Source organism: Equus przewalskii, chromosome 4 (genome assembly GCF_037783145.1).
Source record: "Equus przewalskii isolate Varuska chromosome 4, EquPr2, whole genome shotgun sequence".
In the NCBI taxonomy this organism is placed as follows: Eukaryota; Metazoa; Chordata; class Mammalia; order Perissodactyla; family Equidae; genus Equus; species Equus przewalskii.
The window spans coordinates 75,610,551-75,635,474 of record NC_091834.1 but is presented as its reverse complement, the minus strand read 5'-3'; positions in this window follow the sequence as shown (position 1 = coordinate 75,635,474).

The window sequence follows — 24,924 nt, the reverse complement described above, 5'->3', positions numbered from 1 at the left end:
TCTCTGAGGACGAAGCATCTACAATTTGTCAGGAATAGACCCCTCTTATTGTCTTGCTTCTGTTTTCCCTTTCAATGAACAGAGTAAAGAGACGCTGCCATGATTTACTCTTCTTACTTCAAAAGTGTTTGTCATAAATGGAGATTTAGTTCTCCAAATGTTTGATTTAGATTCCTCAAATTTTAGTCTGTCACCATTGTGTTGACATTAATGGTCTCAGAAAATTTTTGCAAAGTGGAATCATTTGCCTCTGTCTTTGGCCATATATGTCTCTTTCTCACTTCCTTGAAAAGTGTGGTATTTGCTAGTCAGCTGCCCTCTGTAATGAATGAGGTCCTACTATTTCTTTATTAAAATCCACAATGACACCATGGAGCATTCAAAGACAGCCCTTTACTGCTATTAGAATACATATTTCCTTTTCTATTACTAATGACTCCCAGTAACTTTTTTAAGAATACAGATTTGATTTTAAAAAATCACTTAGTAAAATAACCTCCATTAACATTTGAGCATATTTGTATCCAGGCCTGTGTATGTTGTAGTTATGGGGAGAGAGAAAGATGGGAGGGGAAGATGTATGAAGGGTCAGTATAGGGTCCGTGACTACTCAAAAACAATTAATGTTATACTTTTTGGTTTATGTTTTTCTCATTTATTGTCTTTCAAGCATTTTCCCATTCCTGAAGTGAAGGCGACATGGAGCATAGTCAAAGCTGACCTATGAGCAATATGTGACACTAGGAGGTATGAACTGTGTTGTCATCCACTGGAATCTGAGATGTTAGGGTAGCATATTGCCTTAGCATTGAACAGAACTTGATATGACAAATGCAATGATGTCATATTAATAATTTCCTGACTAAAAACTGTAGTTTCATTTCTGAGATGAATTGATTGTAGTGAATGATTTCATAAATATACAGAGCAGTTCATTCTTTTGCATTTTATAAAGCTGAGCTATATTTTGTATATCATGCTGTCTTTATCAGATTTTGGTATCATGGTTAAGAAAGCTCCGTAAACTAGATTAATTCCTGCGCTTAGATAGTTGTGGATTATTTTGTTTCAAAGAATTATCTATAAATTTGACATTTGAAACAATTTATGATTAAAAATTAAGCACTTTTGAAAGTTGTTCTTACGTTACATTTTCAATTTGGCCTATGGTCAGCTTCAGTTATCTATCTCTTTTGGAGTAAATTTTGTTAATTTGTGTTGTTTATTCAGTAATTTAAAACTGATTGGAGGGAAACTGTAACTCAAGTTCCTAATTTCTTTTAAAGTCCTTCATATTTGTGGTTAGTTCTCCTTTCTCTTTCCTTATGATTTTAGCTTTTTTCCTATTAATTTTTATACATTTTTTCCTTCAAGATACGTTACAGTAATAAGTTTGTCGAATTACTTATCTTTCTACTGTATTTTTGCTTTGTATTCTGCTAATTCATTGACTTTTCTTTTTCTTTTGATCCCTACATGTTTACTGAGATTCATGTATCTTCTTTTTTAAGTGTATGGAGGTACATTTTAAATGCAAAAAACACAAAGATTTTAATTTTCAGCTTGAAGAGTTTTGGCAATTGTATATAATCAAATAATTATGACTGAACCTTGAAATAAGATAACGTAATTTTTGAAATTCTTTGTTAAGATTCTTTTAACTAGAGTCTTTATATTTCCGTAAATTAGCTTGTAATTTTTTTTGAAAAAAGCCTTTAGAACCTGTCATGGATTTCATAGAAACAACACATAAGTGTGTTGAAAATGTACATCTTAAAAATTGAATCTTCTAATCTATGTGCATGGCATATCTCTCCACTAATTTAGATCATTTATTTGTATTTTTCATTTTATTTTGAAATAATTTTGGAAATTGCAAAATGATACAAAAATTCCTTCTATACCTTTCAACCAGCTTCCCATAATGCTATCATTTTACATAACTATCGTATAATCATTAAAACTAGGACATTAACATTGATAAAATATTCTTAAGTAATTTTTACATCTTATTCAATCTTCACCATTTTCCACAAAATGCCCTATTTATTTTCCATGATTCAATACTGGATTCAATTCAATAAATTGAATGCATTGCGTTTAGTTGTCACACCTAATTTGTCTCCTGAAATCTGTGAATTATTTTTTTTCTTTCATGACCTTGACACTTTTGAAGAGTTATTTCCAGTTATTTTGTAGAATGGCCTTCAATTTGGATTTGTCTGATGTTTTCTCTTGTTTAGATTGTGGCTATGCATGTCGGCAAGGATAAAACAGAAGTGATGTTCTGCCATTATCGGGGCATCCTATCAATAGACGACTTATGATCAATGTGTCTCAGCATTAGTGAGGCTGGCTTTGAGTACTTGGTTAAGGCAAGGTCAGTTACATTTTTCCAATATAGAGTTACTATTTTCCCTTTTGTTGTATATTTTGGAAGGATTCCTTGTGACTATGTAAATATCCTATTTCTCATCATATCTTTTTTTTTAAAGATTGGCACCTGAGCTAACAACTGTTGCCAATCTTATTTTTTTTTGTTCCCCGTGAAGCCCCCCATATGTAGTTGTATATTCTAGTTATGAGTGCCTCTGGTTGTGCTATGTGGGACACCGTCCTCAGCATGGCTTGATGAGTGGTGCCATGTCCACACCCAGGATCCGAACCTGTGAAATCCCAAGCTACTGAAGCAGAAAGCAAGAACATAAGTACTTAGCCATGGGTCAGCCCCCCTTCATATTTTTATTTAGCTTCTATCAATAAATAGCACCTACAACAGTTATTACTTTGATGTTTTCTATATCCATTATTCTACATTTTTAAATGGAATTCTACTGAAAGGAAGATCTGTCCCTTCTCCCCCTTTTCCATATTTATTCAATTATTTATTTATATCAGAATATACTCAAAACTTATTTTATTCTGTGGGATATATGCCCTTTCTATCATTATTCAATTTGTTGCTCAAATTTCCAAGGTTTGGCTACTGGGATTTCTTTTGTAATTGATTCCTGTGTCATTTTTACATACTTCCATTTTTTTTTTATTTACTATTTCTTATAAGATTCTGGAATAAGATTCTTATGTTTTCTCTGTGTTAGATCTGAGTAAAGCATTTCTTCAAAGAACCATGATTCCTCTTATTGGAGAATGGCATTTTAAAATCAAGATTTGAGTACACGGTATGTTCATTGCTACTGGGTTGTCTTTGTTTCTAGGACCTCTTGATAAAAAGATAGGAAATACATATGTACTCAAACATATCTATACACACAAATATTGCTACTTCTGTAGCTACTTTTCTCTTTTGTTACAGATTTTTAATTTAATTCCATTGTGACCACAGAGCATTCTTGGTATCTTTTAAAATGTATTTTTTAGATTTGCTTTATGGCCCAAAAGATGTTTTATCTATTCTGAAATATAGTTTCAAAAAATAGCTTGTTTACTTGAAGTAAGGTATTTCTACTCTCTGTCCTTTATTTTCTTCATCTGTGAAGAGTAGTGAGCTTCATTTCTGGCTCTGACATTTAAAATCTGTGTATATCAAGGTAATTTACATAACTTCTCACTGAAGTTTCTTTCTGCATCTTAAAATGCTGATTATAACAATAAACGTATTTTAGAAATGTAAGGATGACAAAATAAGTTATATCTGAAGGCTGCTTACTTTCATTTGATGTCAACTTCTGCTTGAGAAAATAAAGACTATAAACTGAAGAAGCAAACATATGGGAAAATTGATATTTAAAATAAGAATGTTGCTTATATAAATAAATTATATAAATGTAGTGAAGAAGACAATAAAAGGTCAAGAAAATTAAATATCCTCCAAGAGTACATTTATGAGCAATGGTAGGAAGAGGTAAAAGTCTCTGTTCAAATGGTATCAAAACATATACTATGGACAACTGAAGAACCCAAAAGCAAAATCTGCCAAAAAACACACATAAAGACAGGAATAAGGGTAAGGATTGGCCAATGGGGGTGGGGGTTGGGGGTTGGTGGGAGACAACCAAATAAGCATTAGTCATGAATCTTACAGTAAACATAACAGCATTCTGTAGCTAACAGAGAAATGGCTCCTGCATCTTCTGGCCTGATGCTATGCTCTTGACAATGAATAATTTTTTTTTTAAGTTTTAAAAGAGTGCATTGGATGAAGAAGGCCACTGACAGCATTAAACACTAAATAAAAGAGATTTGTGTGGATCTCACTATGGAAGACAGAAAAGAATATCAAGTGTCATTTTATCAAAGTATAGCTGTGGAAAAAAAGAAAGAGAAAATTCATAAATAAGAAAAGAAACTCTAGATTATACCATAGTAAAGCAAAGGGAAAGATATTTGATATAATAGATCAAAGCTACTAGATCAGTTAGATGTTGGAGATATGCCATGCCAGGTATGAGGTGCAAAGAAACCACGTGAGGATGTACCATGGGCTGAATATTTGTTCTCCTCTAACTTCATACATTGAAGCCCTAACCTCGATGTGTCTGTATCTGGAGTTAGGACCTATTAGGACGCAATTAAAATTAAATGAAATCATAAGGGTGGGGCCCTAATTCAATAGATTTAGTGACCTTATAAGAAGAGGAAGAGATAAAAAAATCTCTGTGTGTGCAAAAAAAGAGGTTATGTGAGGACACAGCAAGATGGTGGCCACCCACAGGCCCAAAGAGCCCCCAGAATGAAAGCTACCCTGCCAGCACCTTCATCTTGGACGTCCCAGTCTCTAGAATCGTGAGAAAATAAGTTTCTGTTTTTTAAGCCACCCAGTCTATGGTATTTTTTTTATAGCAACTCAGGTTGACTAAGACAGATTTTGGTACTGAGAAGTGGGGTGCTGCTGTAACAAATAACTAAAAATGTAGAAGCGGATTTGGAGCTGGATAATGAGTAGAGGCTGAGGAGTTTTAAGGTGCAAGAGAGAAAAGGCCTAATTGCCATAAAGAGACTGTCAGCAGAAATTTCAGAAAAATTGGCAGAAAGAAGAAAGAAGATCTGAAGAGAAAGCCTCTATCTTCTTAGAGAATACATAAATAATAAAGAACAGAATGTTAGTAGAAATATGGACATTAAAGGTCATTCTGGTAAGGTCTCAGTTGGAAATGAACAACATGTTATTGGGAAATGGAGGAAAGGTGAGCCTTGTTATAAAGTGGAAAAAAACTTGGCGGAACCGTGCTCTAGTGTTTTGTGGAAGGTAGAATTTGTGAATGATGGAATTGGATTTTTAGCAGAGGAGATTTCTAAGCAAAGTATTGTAAGAGTAGCTTGAGTCCTCCTTACTGCTTACAGTAAAATGAAAGAAGAGAGAGATGAATTGAAGAAGGAATTGCTAACCAAAAAGGAACCAGAATTTAGAGCCTTGGAAAATTGACAGCCTATCCATGTTGCTAAAAATGCAAAAGCTTATTCTGAAGAGAATTAGGTAGGGTATGGCTGAACAACCATTTGATAAAGAGATCGTGGGTATGACTCAAGGACTTAATCAGACATCTCAGCAGAAGCCTAGAATAGAGATGGGAATATACCAGCAGAGACTCTGCCAGTTTGAACTAAAAGAGACAGAGAAAGTGGGATGGAATAAAGGCAGGCTGTTGGACTTCCTGAATTTCACAGGACCAGATCATAGAGCTATTCAGTGGCAGATGTATCTTATTCTTCAAGAAAATGAAAGAACGACCATGAAGGAGATTCAGAGATCATCAGGGCTGCCAATCCCACCACACTCCCTGGGGCTAAGGCTGTTTCTTCCTCTGTTTCAGAGGGCAGGACTGCTGCTGAATGCTGTGTGGGTGGGGCCTCCACACAGAATCACAAGGTCAGTGCCCAGTAAAGCCGTGATGCTGCTGCTCCAGTGGGCCTGGAAGATGGGACACGGAGCCAAAGAGGATCATTCTCAAGCCTTAGATTTAATGGGATTTACCTTGCTGGGTGTAGACTTGCTTGGGACTCATCATCCCTTCCTTCTTTCCTATTTCTCCCTTTCAGAATGAGAATGTTTATCCTATGCCTTTGTATTTTGGAAACATATATCTTATCTGGTTTCGGTGATTCACAACTGGAGAGAATTTTGCCTCAAGGTGAATTGTGCCTTGAATCTCACTTATATCTGACTTAGATGACACTTAGATGAGATTTTGGACTTTAAGCTTTAGAATTAACGCTAGATGGAATAAGTTAAGACTTTGGGGGCTGTTGGGATGAAATAAATTATTTTGCATATGAGAATGCCATGGATTTTGGGGGTCAAAGGGTGGAATGTTATGGATTGAATAATTGTGCCCCCCAGAATTCATATGTTGCATTCCATAAACTCAATGTGACTGTATTTGGAGATCGTGCCTATATGGAGGTAATTAAAGTTAAATGAGGTCCTAAGAGTGCGGCCCTGGTCCTATAGGACTAGTGTACTTATAAGAAGAGACATAAGAGAGCTCAATCTCCTTCTCTCTCTACCATATGGGGACACAGTGAGAAGGCAGCCATCTATAAGCCAGGGAGAGACCCCTTACCAGGAACCAAATCAGTTGACACTTGGATTTTGGACTTCTCAAACACCAGAACTGTGAGAAAATAAGTCTCTGTTGTTTAAGTCACCCAGTCTACGCTGTTTAGATATGGCAGCCTAAGCAGACTAGTACAGTATATAATTATTAATTGTCCCCCAAAGAGGTAAGGAAGCTTAGAATGGTGAAAAAGCGTGGCACAGAGACTGTGCTGACCATATTCCATCCTAATATACGCACATAAAAAAACACTATAGATGAAATAGCAAAAAAATGAAAAGAATAAAGATTTTAAATGTATAAATTACGTGTAATGGATTTGGAAAAAATTTTCAACAAGGTACACTTTGCTATTTTAACTAGACAGAAAAACAAACAAATTGTAGGTGATTAAATGTGAGACATTAGCACATAAAAATCTTCAGTATTCACCGTATATGACAAAAACATGCAAAGAGATAATGGAATCCAAAGAAAAATATTCAGAGTAAAAAAAATTACTTGAGGTTATTTTACTCATCTGTATTTTATTTTGTAAATTTCAAAATAGAGATGATATAACCCATCCAACTTACCTCAGTAGATATTGTATATTTTCAGTAAGATAAAGTTTTTGAAATTTCATCAAAAAATATAAAGGATTATAAAAATTATAGTCATTATTTTATATAAAGGATATTAACAGAAAAATACAATAACCTTCTGAAGAGTTAGGTTTGGTAAACAAAAAAACCCCAGTGGTTTCAACAACAGAATATACCATCCCATTGATGGAGTATTTTTCACTGACCCTAGAAAACTATAGCACATATTTAATCAGAAAGAAATTTTCGTACTCACAAATGAGGTCATTTCTTTAAGAAGAATATATACAAAACACAAGCACCAGGGCATGAGACAGCATGTAAAATGGTTAGCTTAAATTTCTGTTAAATTCAAAACAAAATTATGACCACAAGAAAGGAAAACCAATAAAAATGAAGAGGGTGATGTGGAAGAAACAGATCAACATTCAGTCTCTGAGTTGCTATGGTAATAAAATGTTGAAGCATTTACAGTTGAAGTCTTTTGGAGCTGACAGTAAACCCTCAGTCCATATGGAACCAGGAAAAGAGACTTCAGTCCTTCAGCCACATGGAACTGAATTCAGCCAATAACCTGAATGATTCCCAAAGCCTCACAGACAAGGGCCCAGCTGGGCTGACACCTTGATACCAGCCTTGTGAGACCCTAAGCAGAGAACTCAGTTGAATTTGCCCAGACTTCCGACCTACAGAACTGTGAGACAATAAATGGGTGATATTTTAAGCTGTTAGGTTTGTGGTAATTTGTTACTGAGCTATAGAAAACTAAAATATTCTGGGTTTCTCCTATTTCTCCCCTGAAAGTTGCTTGTAAACTGACGTCTAAAACCTGGAGGATATCTGGTTTTGACCTATAGACTTTCCCAGTCCAGCTCCCAAGTCTCCTGACGACACAGCCTCAGGTTGTGACAGCTGTTTGAAAGGCGATACTGACAGAGAGCCTAAAACAGCCCTTTTCCTACCAGCCTATCTTTCCATCAAGGTGTCTTCCTTTCTGAGATTTTTGAATGTCTTGTCCTTACTGCTTCCAGAGCTCTCTGATGCATTCAATTATATGTTTAAGTAATAATTTGTCTGCCTTTTTCTAGTTGATGCCAGTGGGAGTGTTAACTTTCACCCACTTCATTCTGTCTTGAACCAGGAATTTTAATTACTAATTTTTCAGTTAGTGACTGAAAGTTACTATGGTACCTTACTCAGAAACTCATGTTCCTGACCAAAAATTGCATCCTGGTGAAAGAAAAGAATAACCCCAATGCTATAAACTTAAAATAGTATTGAGAGGAAAAAAAGTTGCTTCATGATTATTTTTCTTGGGTGATTCTTGTTTAACAAAAACTGTGTGTATGTGAGCATATGTTGCTTGTATGTGCATGTGTACACGTGCTTTTATTGATGTAATTAAACATTTCCAGACAGAAAAAATGATCACTAGAAGGACATATACCAAAAAAGTTTTGTGCTTTTGTGTCTTAGGATTATGATTATTAAAATTATTTTTTGTGTTTCCTTAATTCCTATGAAGAGAACACACCACTTTTACACTCTTCTGCATTATGAACGATTCAACATTAAATAAATAAAATCACCCTAAGGAGTTAGAGTTGATGTACTAACATCTCAAAACTCTCCAACAGGGGTATGAAAGAGTCTTGCTTATGCTCCCACCCTGAATTAACACTGTCGGTCTTTCCTCTAAGTTTGTGGTAATTAGCTACACAGCAATAGAAAATTAATTTACTCTGGTATATTTCGAAGCCATGGTTGGGCCACCATGCTTGGTGTGATGACTCAAGAAACTGACGTTTTGCGCTCTGAATTTTGTGCGCCTTGGTTCTGTCTTTCCCTTCTCCTCGGTTCTCTCCTTCCCCAACTCTAAGCAATAACAGTTTTCTAATCCTTTAAAGGCAATGTTGAGGTGGAATTTTTTAATATGTTTACTCTGATGTATTTTTTTCAAATTCCACTTGTGAATTATATTTTGGTGATCTGACACATAAACCTAAGCTGTCAAAATGATGGGCATTATCTGACTAACTGTTGTGCCATGAGGCCAACCTGGAGAAAATAGGCAATGCAGCCAGACCTGCCTTGTTGCACGTAGAAGACACCAAGATACAGAGTGATTCTCAAGTACTGGAAATGCACATCTTCTGTAAGTATAGTAATGAAAGGCGTCTTAAACAAGGAATTATTTTCTGGGGGTAAGAGAGCAATTCACAAGACCTCTGAACATGTTTAATACATTAGAGAATTGATTTGATTATAGTTGACAGCACTAATAATAAGATATCTAAAAGTCAAGCAGGTGATGTGAAAGATGTTTGTCAATTTATAGCAGGATCCTGGCATGTAATTCAGGGACAAGACAAGGCAGCCAGGAGAGCACTGGGTTTTAGTATTCAGAAAAAGTAGAAAAGGGCCCACTGTCGTAGACCATAATGAGTGGGACAAGGCAAAGACTGGGACACAGGGACCAAAGCAAAAGTTCAGTGACCAAAGCTGAATGTCTTTTGGGGAATAAGTCTGATAACAAGCCAGAAGAGTAGTTATCAGAGCTGACTCTTGCAAAATCACATTCAGAGAAATATTAACAGTAAAGGTGCTAAATCTCATAGGTGAGGAATTTGCTGCTGAAATTGCCCTTGACCAAGCTTTCAGGATTGGTCCTAGAATTCTGGTGGGACTAAACCTTCAAGGTGGGCAGAAGTTTCTGCAATGGTAAGGAGAATACAAATCAAGAGGCTGTAAATCAGATAATCAGGGCCTCCAGAAAAATCTTTTGGAAAATTCAGCTATATAAATTGAAATTCTCAAAAATCAATTGAATTAAATCCTTTCAAATGGATTTAAGTTAAAATAGTGACATTAAGTATAAAATACTTAAAATGCTTTCTGTTACTGCAAAGAAAGTAAATTTAAATGTCACATTGAAACTCAAAAACTCAAAATATAGTTGTGTTCTAATTTCTCATAAAGTAGTCCATTTGGATCATGTCCAGAAAAGTTTGTATATAAATGGGCTGTAAGAACACCAGGAGAGCATTATATTATCACCCCTGTGGTGAAAATTGAGAATTACAGCAAAATATATCTTAATTGTATTGGAACAAGCTGCAAGTACTGACTAAACCCATTAATAAGATAATTGAAAGTATGTAAAAGTGATTAAAAATAGTACAAAATCATGTTTATATATGCCTTCTTGTATTCCTAACATTTCACAATTATTATCTTCATTAATTTACATGAAGTTTTTTAGTGCTTGATGTTCAGGACACAGCTATGTGCTAATCTTGCTTTGGTATTCTACTAATGGATATGCGAAAAATAAGGTAATGTGGAAATAAAACATAGAATCTCAGATAAAGTGCTCTTTCAGATGGGAAAGATGAGAATTATATGAGTCGATAACCTAAACATCCAAGTTTTACTTTAAGTATATAAACTATTGAATTAGAATTTATTTATAAAATGCACCAGACAATTCTTAAAGACAGAACCTATTTTCAGTAATTTTTAATGTGTGCTTTTTTCTTTGCAACAGGAATTTACATTACAGAAGATAATATTTAAAGGAAAAGGAAGTAAAACCAAAACAGGAAAGTTGCATTTCGACGACCGTGTACTGAACGGTGTGCTTGTAAAACTCTAGGATCCTTCACAGAATGTAGCTTATGTGCAGAAAGAAATCTAATTATCAGGCTGTTAACAGCCATAAGTGAGAGCTCAGCTCCGAGTCTAATCCAGGATGACGGAAGTGTCTTCACTGCTGTGGCACTAATTGGTCATTTAGAGCCTAGGGAGTTTTCAAGACTGACACCAAGAAAATGAAAGGCTTTTGCTCAGTCGCTGACGTTTAAGTGACAAAAGGCAAGAGCAAAGCCACTCTTACTCCTTGGAAAGATTCAAAGTTTTCTGCAAAAACTGTTTAGAATTGAATGTCTCTTAAAATATCTGTGCTGTTTTATTTGCTGTTTCTTGAACCAAAACAAGTCATAGTTGATAAGCTGTAATATCAAGAATAAGAGTATTAATGATTTTTATACATAAATTCAACTGTAATATTTTATTTCTTGGAACATTTATTTCATTTCCTTTTATTTTCAAAGGAAAAATACACATCTTTACAAAAGTTGACATTTTAGAATTATATCAATTTGAATAGCCAAAATGACTCATGTCAAAATATTGGATGTGTGCACCAGATGTTTAGCTACTACTCATTGATTCCTTTTCAAAATTTAAATGTGGAATAAAAATGTGGGTGAATTCACTGGAAACTGAACTTCTAATAAATGGAATACAAGTTGGCCTTATTAAGCAAGATTCCTTTCCATGAGCAATTTCTGCAAACTTAGGTATTAAGAGAGATTAAAACCTTATATTTTTCTGAGGCACTACTCACACTGAGAACTCTTTGCCTGACATTCTGAAAATAATGGAAGTAGATTACATGGAATTATTCAGTCTTACTATGTGTCATCGAACTGGGTCACATATTCATGCAACAGATGTCATATTATTCATAAAATGTCATGTTAACTCTCTGCTTTAACTATTATTTTAAGTATATGAATAAGGGAGGCAAATGACTAACCAATTGTTTTTCATTTAAAAGAAAATGTTTCTATAATTGTGTATAGATACAATTCAATTGGCAATTGTAGTTCAGATTAACAAAAGACAAAATCAGGCCAGCCCTGTTTGCCTAATGGTTAGTTCAGCGTGTTCCGTGTTAGTGGCCTGGATTTGGATGTCGGGTGTGGAACTACACCACTCATCTGTTAGCAGCCATGCTGTGGCAGTGGCTCATGTAAAAAAAAGACTGGCAACAGATGTTAGCTCTGGGCAAATCTTCCTCACCAAAAAAAAAAGTGTTCCATTTGCAAAAAAATGGATGAACTAGGACGTTATTATGTTAAGCAAAATAAGCCAAAGAGAGAAAGACAAATACCACATGATGTCACTTGAATGTGAAAGATAAATAAACACATGACTAAAGAGAACAGATTAGTGGTCACCAGAGGGGTAGGGGGTGGGGGGGTGGGTGAAAGGGGTAAAGGGGCATATATATATATGGTGACAGATAAAAATTAGACTATTGGTGGTGAGCATGATGCAGTCTATACAGACACTGATAAATAATAATAACACCTGAAATTACACAGTTATAACTCATTATGACCTCAATAAAATATTGAAAAAATAAAAGAACAAAACAAAACTATGTTAGGGTCATCTCAGAATTCAGAAATATATATATACATATTTTTTTAAGATTGGCACCTGAGCTAACAACTGTTGCCAATCTTCTTTTTTTTTCTTTCTTTCTGCTTTTTCTCCCCAAATCCCCCAGTACATAGTTGTATATTTTAGTTGTGGGTCCTTCTAGTTGTGGCATGTGGGAGGTCGCCTCACTGTGCCTGATGAGTGGTGCTATGTCTGCGCCCAGGATCCGAACCAACTAAACCCTGGGCTGCCATAGCAGAGTGCAGGAACTTAACCACTCTGCCACAGGGCTGGCCCTCAGAAAAATATTTTGAGGAAATGGTATACTCCTTTCTCTCTTACTCATGACATCTGTTTTAAGGAATTCTGTGCTCAGCCTCTTCTTCCTTCTATCCTATCCATGGTCTCCGTGATCATTAGCTGGATAGTAAGACAGAATGACAGATTCCAGACTTCAAGTTATCTCCTTGTATTTCCACTACTGCCTGTTACAATTCTATAGGTACTTCAAGATCAACATCCACACCTGAACATCTTAGCTTTGTTTTTCTTCTATATCTGTTACAAAATAATAGGATTAATGATAAGTCAAAATAAACTGGACATCAATACATACTAGTGATATTTTCAAGCATAAATATAATCTTCAATTTTTTGGTGAACCCCAACATGAAAGTAGCTTTTATTATCCATTAATTGAGAATATTAATAAAAAATACAGTGAATTCCATAACATTTTAAAATAATTTGGATTTTATTTATCATTAAAGAAATATAAAACCTTTAAAAACTGTGGATGTGTGTGTGCATGCGCATGCACACAGGGAGTATTTTTTTATCCAATTTTCATTTAAGGCTCATTTGCATAATACTCCATGAAACCCAGAAGTCTATGGTCCACAGATGGAAAAATATAAATCCCTCTCTTTGAAAATGAAATACATCTGATACTGATATATTTTAGACACTCATTATACCTTGTCTGGCTTATTGGAATAACCTGCCAATGGCCCCTTCTCTCTCATGTTGTGACTCACTCTAATATTTGTTTAATCTGAGAGTTGTTTCTAAAACACAAATGTATTTGATAGCCCCTCCCAGCTGTATTCCTTCAAAGGTGTACCATCATATACAAGGTAAATCTTAAACATTTCTTAAATTGGTATATAAAGTAATTTTTGGTCTGAGACTATCTTATCCACTCCTCCCACATGTACATAATATTATTTTCATACCACGATGCTTGCAGTTCGACAATTTGGCATGTTTTCACTTCTTCCCTTGGGAAGTTGCCCATTTTATGCACTCTAGACACTGTGGAAACATCACCATCTGTCAAGCTTTGCCTGATCTTCCCAAGCAAACATCAGACCTGCCCTTGATAGCACCTCACTAATAGCTTGATATGACACACATCCAATGCCATTAAAATTGTTTGATTATATGTCTAACTTCAACTGCTCAGTGAGCTCCTCCTAAAATGATTCAGCCTTATTTATCTTTGTATCCCCAGTAGCTAGCCGCGCAAGAAATGTGAGAAAGAAAGAGCAAGCGAGAGACATGCTCCAAACCAAAACCTGTATCTTCAACTTCAGAGTCATGTAACCATCTGCTTACTGATAAGTTTTACCTCAATGTCTGGCAGATTCCTCACACTCAAAAAGAAACAAACAAACAATAAAACTTGCAGGTTTTTTCCTCCTTGCTTTTGTGCTTTTACCTTAGGTTATTTTGACCTAGAATGGGCCACACTAACATTTCCACTTCTATCAACAGTCTTTCAATCTCTAATTCCTATGGCCCACCTTTTTCACAAGACCTTTCCTGAACCCCCTAAGTAGATAAGCTCTCTATCTCCTCAGACCCTTCAAGCCTCTTTCTTCATTTTTTCACTTAGGCCATTTAACATTCTTTGTGAGAGAAGAACGTGTTATATTCACCCTCTCTTTTCACTAGATTTTAAATATCCAGAGGACAGGTCCTAATCACTTTTCATTTCCACATTTATTCCAAAATGCCATACACAAAGTAGGTCACCAAAAATACTCTTTAAGCCAAATTTTTTTTAAAAGTAATATCCTGCTGTGACCAAAGCTATAAAGGCATCATCCTATTATTTTTCATTTGTATATCAACTTAACTTACGTCTTTGTTCAAGAAATTAATTAAAGTGAAAAAGATAAATGCTGAATATGATACAAAACTGTGAAAAGGTTAATATTTTTCAAACTCAAATAATTTTTGGCTTTGGGCATGACTTGAGTTGTTAGGGAAAATGTCATGAAAAGACAATTGAGAATCACTTTGAGATTTCTTTGAGATATAAACTATTAGTTCAATGTAGCATGTCAAAAATAAAGGAGTGTTTTTTTTCCGAACTTATTTTTAGAGAGTTTATTACTGCTAGGGTAAACAAAATCGTCTTTTCTCTGAAAGAACAGAGTAAAGAAATAGATTAAATTAGCATTTTATGGAAATAGAGCTGAGACCCAGAAGCTTCTCTTTCAGCTAAAAAGGCTTAATTTCAGGGAATAATTATACATTGTAATCACAATATATAAACAGACATTCTAAAAATGTCCACCTGAATTCCATATACACAGTAAGTAAATAAAAATGGCTACTATTGTTCTTCCTGTGGCTAAATCTGTAAGGATATTATCCAATTAGTATTCACGTACGTATTGACTCATCTAAAACTTTTAGTTCAATAAATTAATCAGAATGCACAAGTGTTTTAGTGCTAAATAAATTACAAATCATGTATAGAAATATTTTTATATTACCATTGAATTTGTGGATATGTCTTAGATTTTTTGAGGGAAAAAAGTCATAATAGCACAGTTAATAAGTACTTTGAGCTGTCTCTTAAACACAGACTATTTATTCAGCATAACATATCCCAAACAAAGAGAGTAAAAAAAAAAGGATCCTGAACTTATTTTTAGACAGTTTGTTGCATTCAAGGGAAACAAAAACAGCTTCTTGTTGAAAGAATCCAATAAAAGAGTAGATTAAGTAATTCGGCCTATTATGGAACTGGAAATGAGGCCCAGAGGCTTCTTCACTTTCAGTTACAAGCTTAATTTCAGGGAAACATTATCCTTTCTAATCACAATAGATAAAAAGACTTGCAATAATTCTTTTCTTAAATTCTTTCATAATCTTTCACACAGATTTTCCTTCTGATGGAGGTTTCTGTGTAAATGACAGTCCATTTGAGCTTTCTCTCAGACTCTGACACGTCAGTGACAGAATGACCTTGGGCATATATGACTGAGAGCTCTGAGAGTCTATGAAGCACAAGCACCACTTCTTTCCAACCAAAATGTGAGAAAAATAGAAGAAAAAACCCCTCTCATCACTTCTATGTGGAACACAATACTGGTTTGAGATTTGCAATCTCAGGGACCACAGATCCTCTTTTAACAGGAACATAAGGTGTAAGGTAGAGGCGAGTGGTCAGTGGCAGGAGATATGGCTATGTCAATGCACCACCACAAGGCCACAAGTAGCTTCGGAGGCAGAAGTCCATGAGGAAGACATGGGCGAAAGAGCACAGAGAGATGACATGTGTGACATGCCGAGAAATATTGTAGAAATCAGTAAGGATTTTGCACAGATCTGTGCTCTTCAACCTTATGCTGATAGGGAAAAGATTCAGTGAAATTTGATTCATTTCTATTAATATAATGTAATGGTACCTATACATGATGACACACAGGTTACAGAGGTAATAAAAACTAGCTTTCATTAGAAAAAGTTTCACTAAAGCATCTTCATGAATTGAATGTAATTTGTATAAGATATTATAAGCAAGCAAACACAGTGGGAAATACTGTTTCCTCCGCGTGATTTTTACCACCTACCATCCTGATAGTAAGTTACCTCTTGTGAGTCTGCCCCTCTTTTCATGTCTGTAAAATAAATATAATAATAGCAAGCTCAGCTAATTTTGCTAACATCACTAGCAAAGATTGTATAGTAATATTGTAATATTGCTTTTGGGCTTCTTGCATAAAGGTTGTTTCATGAATCTGGTAATTAAATTTATGTATATATTGTTTATTTAATTCACAAATGAATGAAATTATTCGCCATTTTTATAAATATTCGCCATTTTCTTTTATTTATTCATTCATAATTTTTGACTGCCTAATTGTCAAGCACTGTACTTCATCAAAATCGGATATTCTCCTATACTAAAAACCATTCCTACTTTTGGTGTTGTCTATTTAGCAGAAAATAAAAAGTAAGTTTAAAATAAGCCTTTAGTCCTTTGATAGTACCTTCTTTGAAGACTTGGAAATCCTCTCAGAGTAACACGGTCTTTTTACTAGGGCAATCCAGGTCCTTACTTTATACTTTCTTCTTTCTTTTGTTAACTATCTAATGGAATAGAATACAAGACAGGACACCAAAAGCTAACAAGTTAATTTTCCATGCATTTTAATACTGTTTTCAAGACGGCGTTAATTAACATTTTTATGACTAATCACGCATTAAACAGATATCTTCAAAATTAATTAAAAATTGCTTTTATGTATGATTTCCAAGCTGAGATTTTTAAATAATTTACATATGTAGAAAATATATTTAAAGTAATAACAATTCACAATTATTAAATATTCAATATATTTTGATTTGTATAATGTATTTAAAATAGTGTGGGTCAAAAGAAAAAGTTGAAGTAAGGCAAAATCAATTTAAATCTATTTTAATCTAAGAACAGAGAAAAAACTAGTGGATAGAAAATGCACATTTTATTGTATTTTTTACTTTGAATAAAATATTTGAATCAAAATTAAAAGTAGTTTAGTTCCTGATAAATGGTAAACTAATACGTCATCCATTATATTGACTCTGTAGAAATTGTGAAAGAATGATAGTGACCTGAGGAACTATTATTGAAATAACAATGTGTGGGTGTGTGACGGAGGCAACAGCAGCAGCCTTGATAAAAGAGTGCTTAATTAGAAAGTGAAGATAGTAAAAGCTTTCAGAGTTATTCTATTTATTTACAAAAATATGCATTTTTAAGTGATATAAGCATCCTTTTGTAGACCTTGTTATTGTTTTTTCTTTTCTTAAATAATGTTTTTCTCTGATTTAATACTCATAGTTTCCCAATATTTTTCTGTTGTTTATTTGTTTTTGGAAAGTCGTACACAAATGTGCAGCTCAATGAATTTTCACAAAGTGGCTACACCCTAGTAAACAGCACTCTGATCAAAAACCAGAATATCATCAGCACTCAAGAAGGTCCCATCATCCACTTCCGCAGTCTCTAGCCATATCATCCTTTAGACATAACCTCCATTTTTTTCAGCTTTATATAAATTCAGTCACACAATATGAATTGTTTTGTATCTGACTTGTACTCAACACTGTGCCTGTAATGTTGTGTGTAGTGGCAATTTATTCATTCTTCTTGTATATTATTTCATTGCATGCACATATTGTATCACTTATCAATTTTTCACTTGACGTACATTTGGATTGTTTCTCTCTGTAGACTCTAATTAATGGCCTTGCCATGAACATTTTTATACGTTTCTTTTGAATAACTTATGCATACAGTTCTGTTGAGAATATCCTGAAGAGGGGAATTGTTAGGTCATAGGGCAGACGTATAAAGGGGCATGCCTACAGCTCAATGTAGCAAATATTGACAAACAGTTTTCTAAACAACTTGTAGCAGTGTACATTTCCCAAGCACTGCAAGAGAGTTCCATTTACTCCACAGCCTTGACATTTTCTTAAACCCAACCCCAAATTGTTATTTCACCATTTTCTCTCTCTCTCTCTATTTATTTCAGCCATTCTGTGTGAGGTTTTAGTAGTAACACTTTATGGCTTTAATTTGCATTTCCCTGATTACTAATGAGCTCAAGGACCCTTTTATACATTTATTGGTTATTTGAATATTCTTTTAATGTTATGCCTGTTCAAATAGTTTGTCTATTTTCATCCTGGGTTTTCTACCTCTTCTTACTGATTTGTAAACTTTCTTTATACGTTCTCATCATGTGTATTTTGTCTGATATACACATTGTAAATATCTCTTCCCACTTAGTGACTTTCATTTTCTATCTCTTAATTGTGTCTTTTGATGAACTGAAGATATTAACCTTAAAGAAATTTACTGCTAAAACCTTTATGGGTTAGCAAGTTTTCTGTTGGGTTTAAGAAGTCTTTGTCGACTCTAAGGCCACAAAAATATTGTTTCCTTCTAAAAAGCTCTATTGTTTTAACTTTCACAAGTAAATCTATATCTATCTTAAGTTTGTTGTTTTGTATGAAATGGGGTAGGAGTCAAAAGTGACATTTTTGTTATATAGATGTCTAATTGGCTTTGCACCATTCACTGAAAGGACCATTCTTTCCTCACCACATTGTAGAGTCATTTTTCACATCAGGTGACAGTATATGTGTGGGTTTTTGTCTAGACACTAGAATCAGTACCAATTTCCCCTTTATCTAACCTTGTATCCACACCACAGTATAATTTTCTTTAGCTTTATTACAGGCTTTAAAGTCTGTGGATGAAAACCTTCCATTTTGATCTCTGTGTTCAAGATTGCTTTTGCTTTCCATTGCACCTAATATTAACTTTTCAATTTTGGCAAAAAAAAAAAAAAAAAAAACCAGCAGGAATTTTGATTGGGGTTGTGTTGAATATGCAGATAAATTAGGGGAAAATATTGACTCTTCCAGTTTGTAAAAATAGAGCATTTTTCCATTTATCTAGGAACTTAATATCTCTTGATAATACTTTTTTTAGTTTAGAGAGTAGAGATCTTTCACTAGATTTTTCTCCCAGGAATGTGATGTTTTTGATTGTCATACATAGTAAGTTTTTAATTTAATCTTCTATTTTGTTTCTGGGTTATAGAAATGCGATTAATTGTGAATATTATTCTTGTTTCCAGTAAATGTCTAAATTAATTTTGTAATTATAATATTTGCCTCTGGATTTTGGGTGCACTTAACATAAATAATCACCCTATTTGTGAAAAAGTGTTTTCCCTTTCCAAACCTTATATCTTTTAGTTCCTGCTTTATATCACTGTCTGGGACATCTATGAAAATGTTAAATTGAAATGATGGCTAGTATTCTTGTGTGTTTGCTGATCGCAGGAAGAAAGTATTAAGTATAATGTTTGCTCTAGAATTTTTGTAGACATTCTATCAGATTAAGGGATGTTTCTTCTCTACTTCATATGCTAAAAGATTTTTTTGGTAGCGTAAGTCTGCCTCTAATTTTATCAAATGCTTTTACTACAGTCTGATGTTTTAAGTGGATCTCTTAGAGCAGTACATAGATGGCTTTTCTTTTTATCCAATCTAACAATCTTAATCCTTTAATTGGAGTATCTGATCCATTTAGATTAAAAGTGTTTAGATTTCTACACAGCGTTTTATTATTTATTTTCTACTGAATATATATGTTTTGCATACTTTTTCTCTTTCTTTTCTTGCCTTCATTTAGCTTAATCAATAGTTTCGTTATTCCATTCCTCTCCCTGCCCATCTATTATGCCACTACTTACATATTCTTTTAATTGTTTGTTTAGTGCTAACTTTAGAAATTCCAAAACCTCCTTTACGTAGTATTTTACCACTTCTTGAGTAATGTAGTAACTTAGATCAACTTACCTCTATATCGTCTTCTCTCACAATTGGTTATTTTCAATACACATTTAATTTCTATAAATATATTTAAACACCAAAATATATGACTAGTACTGTTTTGTAAAGTCAATATTACTTTACATTTATCCCTACATTTGCTCTTCTTTGTCAGTCTTTTCAGTACTTTTGTGGGTCCACCTGGGATCTTTTACCTTCTGGCTGAAGTATTCTTTTTTAACATATTTTGTAGTATATGTCTATTGGCAATGAATTCTCTCAGTTTTTGCTTACCTGAAATTGTTTTTATTTTGCTTTTATTTTGGGAGGACATATTTGTTCAGTTTAGAATTGGAATTAATTTCTTTGAATACTACATGGCATTCCATTATTTTCTGTCTTCCACTATTTCTGTTGAGATGCCACATCTCAGAATTATTGTTTCCCCTGGAAGGAAATATGTCCCTTTTCTTTAGCTGATTTTACGTTTTTTAGTCTGTATTGTCAGCAATTTGATAGTAATGTATCTAGGTGTAGCTCTCATTGTATTTTTCATGCTTGGGTTTGTAGAGCTTCTGAAATCTGAGGGTTAATATCTTTCATCAACTTGGATAAATTTTCAGCTATTGTCTGTATAAATGAATGTATTTTTCTGTACCTTATCTTTCTCTTCTTTTCACTGTTTCCCCCCTCATTCTCTCTATCGCTTTTCCTTGCCTCTCTCTCCCTTTCTCCCCTGCCCCATCTCTCTCTCTCTCTGTCACACACACATACAAGCACATTTTCTTGGTTTTTCTTTCTATCTTTGTTTTAGTTTGAATATGTTCTATTGACTTATCTTCCAGTTCCTTTCTTTGATCTTTCTTTTAGAGCTAAATGCTGTTAAATCCATCCAGGAATTTCAGTATTTCAGTTAGCTATTGTGTTTTATGTAGAATTTACATTGAGCTTATTATTTTACAAATTTCTGCTATATTTTACTTGTGAAAACCTATTCATCATACTATAAGTTATTTTGAAGTAGTCAAGGGAGGGAGAAAACTACTTGATTCTTTGCAGCATCTCTGAAAGAACTCTGATAGCCATCAGCTACCTACAAAGAAAATTGAGTTCATGGAGACAGTAACACCAATTATAAAGAGGAAAAGTGTCAGTAAAGGCCCATTTTGAGAAAATTTCATTGTTGAAACAGCTAGCTCTGAAAGAGCTCTAATAGAGCAATAATAGTCTCCTAGTACATCTGTAGAACTGAAGAGCAATTACACCCCAGCTATTATGCCAGATAGTCCTATTAGTGGCTCTATCTAGCTTCTAAGGACCCTGTGTTCAACCAAGTCAAACACAGTTCAGAGAGTTAAGAGTATAAGGGAAGAAAAAGTCCTCTTTGTTTCCTTACAAGTAAAGCCACAGAGGACATAGAATTTAATCAGGCCAACTTGGCTGGTGGAACTTTGAGAAAGATGATCTAAAATATATCACGCAATCTCCATTAACTGAAATAAAAGTGAGGCTTGTATTAATGAGTACTTTTAAAAATTATTTTTTAAATACTTGAACTAGATCTACTATAGACTGAATTGTGTCCCCCATCCCAAATTTATATGTTGAAGTTCTAACTCTCAGTGTGACCATACTTGAAGATAGGACATTTTGTGGGTAACTAAGGTTAAATGAGGTCGTAAGGGTGGGGTCCTAATCCAGTGGGTTGATGGCCTTACAAGAAGAGTTCTCTCTCTTCGCCATGTAAGGACACAAAAAGAAGACAGTCATCTGCAAGCCAGGAAGAGAACCCTTATCAGGAACGAAATCAGCCAGCACCCTGATCTTGGACTTCCAGCCTCCAGAACTGTGAGAAAATAAATTTCTGTTGTTGAAGCCCCCCGGTCTATAATATTTCATATGGCAGGCCGAGCTGACTCATACATACTCTATTGAGCTTCTGGCACTGTCTTAAGTGCATTGTGGCCGTTATCTCACTTAACCTCATGCTAATGATAAAAAGTAAGCATTTTCCCTCCATTGTTAATGGTAAAGAAATTGATGGTCTGAGAAATATGTCTTGAATTTCCCACAGATTTGTTTGGCTCCAATGATCTTTTCACATCACATAAACAATCCCTCATCAAATGAAAGATTCAGGCTGGAAGCAATTAAAAGGCATTAAAGGGAAAAGGGGATACATTGCACTAAACACCCCAGGCAAGGGAGACATGCAGGCTAAGGATGGGCCCTGGATTCCATTAAATATCTCCCCTCGTTATTTAGAAGCTTTGTATGACATGATCTCCTCTATTCCCCTCAAATTATTACATTGTAATATAAATACAAAATCTTATGTATGGCATTTTAATCAATAAGATAGAAAAGTTCGTCTGAATATTCCAGCATGTACTATTTCTAAATGGATTGTAAATTTACTATGGATAAAGATGGCATTTCATTTTATTTGTCACATTCATAACCTGCATTCTAATCCCATGCATATAGAAAGATCTTAGTAACTGGTAAACATTTTTTTCTAGAGTTTTCAGCATGGTAAACAAAGCAGTTGGGTTTATTTTTACTGAATGCCTTGGGGAGACATCAGACTGGATAATGCACATTAGCGTGGTGTACTATATGAAGAATATCCTATCTTCTTTTAAGAATCTTTTACTGAGGGGACAGCTCAGTGGTGTAGTGGTTAAGGTCACACACTCTGCTTCAGTGGCCCACTGTTCGCAGGTTTGGATCCCGGGCATGGCCCTAGCACCTCTCATCAAGCCATGCTGTGGTGGCTTCCCACATAAAATAGAGGAAAATGGCACGGATGTTAGCCCAGGGCCAATCTTCCTCATACACACAAAGAAGTCTTTTATTCCTTTATGAATTATCTCGAGTTTGACATACTGTGTTGGAATTCTAGCTTCAGCACTTACTATATAGGCTGGGCAGGTTACTTATACTCTCTGTTTTCCTATCTGTAAAATGGGAATAATAACTGAATTTACTTATAAAGGTTAATGTAATTTTTAAATAATGTATAAAAATGGCTTAGTGATTAGTACATATTTATCACTCAAAAATGTTTGTTTTACTGTTTCTTTATGGCTGTATCCTAGAATGGCTCAAATCAAAGTGCCCACAGTGGGTTTAACAAATATATTAGGCTTAGTTCTTTCAAAACACCCAACATAGAAGCCTACCTCTGATGCAATAAGATATTTTACATTCTTCATCTCATCAAACTAATGAGGACATCTATTTTGGTATATTTCAAAGAGTTAACAGGTTTATTTAACCTAAGATTCCAGTTTCGATTTTAAATGATCTAGATTATACAAAAATAAATACAAAAAAAATACAAGACTAAGAGATACAGACATAATTGATTTGTCAGTGAGAGACTAGAGCAATTCATTTAAATGGAAAAACGTTGACTTAGTTTTTCCATGTAACTGTTGAACAAGATCCGTGATAATGAACACGTACCTCATCAGTTTTACTGCTTTTACTCAAAATGCATTTAAGGATATCACTCTCCCAGAAGATCACTCTGCCTTCTTTCCTCTGTGAGGTTATGGGTACAAATGAATGTATACGGCCATAACTGCTTCTTTTCTATAACAATATGTACCGAAGTAGAAAATTAGTGCTAGTTCAAAATATTTGAGTTTAGTGAAAAATACTTGGCAAAAAAAAATAAACCATTCTGACAGTTTAGAATTTGTAGTTTTTTAAAAGTGACAGAATTGTCAAAGGTAGGGAGAGTTTAGTAAGCACAGAAACATAAACTCTTAATGACATCTCATTGATACCCATGTAATTTTTTCTATATTGAGAGAATGTCTCTGAATAGTCCTCCATTATTCACAAGAAAAAAAGTGCTTAGTGAAAGCTATCAAAATCAATTACAGTTTGTCCACTTTGGGGGGCCAATGAGGCAGAGAATTAACCTCCAACTAATTTCCAAAGTCATTTACCAGCTGATGGCTTAGTACATTTACTGCCACAGGCACAAGGTGCTTTGGAGCATTTGCAAAATGCATGCTGTAGAGTACAGGAAATGCATCATCTGGGTCATGATAGACCCATGAGCCATGTTTGTTTATTTATTTTACACACATAAAATCCCCTGAGGTCCAGGAAATACACAATTTAATTTATTATTAAATATATCTCTAAAGTCAACAAGAAATCCTGTGCTCTCTAATGCAAACTAAAAATCTTCTAGTCACTTAGTTAAATTATTCTAAAAGGCACAATCAAGCTGGAGGATAAGTGCTATGTTGAATTTCTTTTATAACACAAATAAGCAGGAACCACCCCTAGACATTATGTCTTCTACAAATGATGAAATCTCTAAAAGTAATCAACATTTAAAGTAAAAATAAAATCATAATGACTGAATAGATACTGTGGTCTAATTACCTTATAGGTTCTAAATTACTGGAATAGATAATACAAACATATTAACTCTCCAGGGGCACACTCTTCAATTGTCTAAAGATTTAGTGAAAAAAATCTATTTTATATATATATTTTTTTAAAGATTTTATTTTTTTTCCTTTTTCTCCCCAAAGCCCCTCCAGTACATAGTTGTATATTCTTCGTTGTGGGTCCTTCTAGTTGTGGTATGTGGGACGCTGCCTCAGCGTGGTTTGATGAGCAGTGCCATGTCCGCGCCCAGGATTCGAACCAACGAAACACTGGGTAGCCTGCAGCGGAGCGCGCGAACTTAACCACTCAGCCACGGGGCCAGCCCCTCTATTTTATATTTTTACAGTGGTAACTTTATATCACTTGAGAGTCTGATTTGGACATTACTCTAAAATTTGGAAAATCTTGTATTTTCTGTTTAAGTGCATATGTGGATTACCCATGGTGGGTAATAAGTATTACTTTATATAAAAGCACTAACTGAATACAAAATAAGCTAGGAAGAAAATGTCTCCAAACACGTCAGGATAACAAGATGA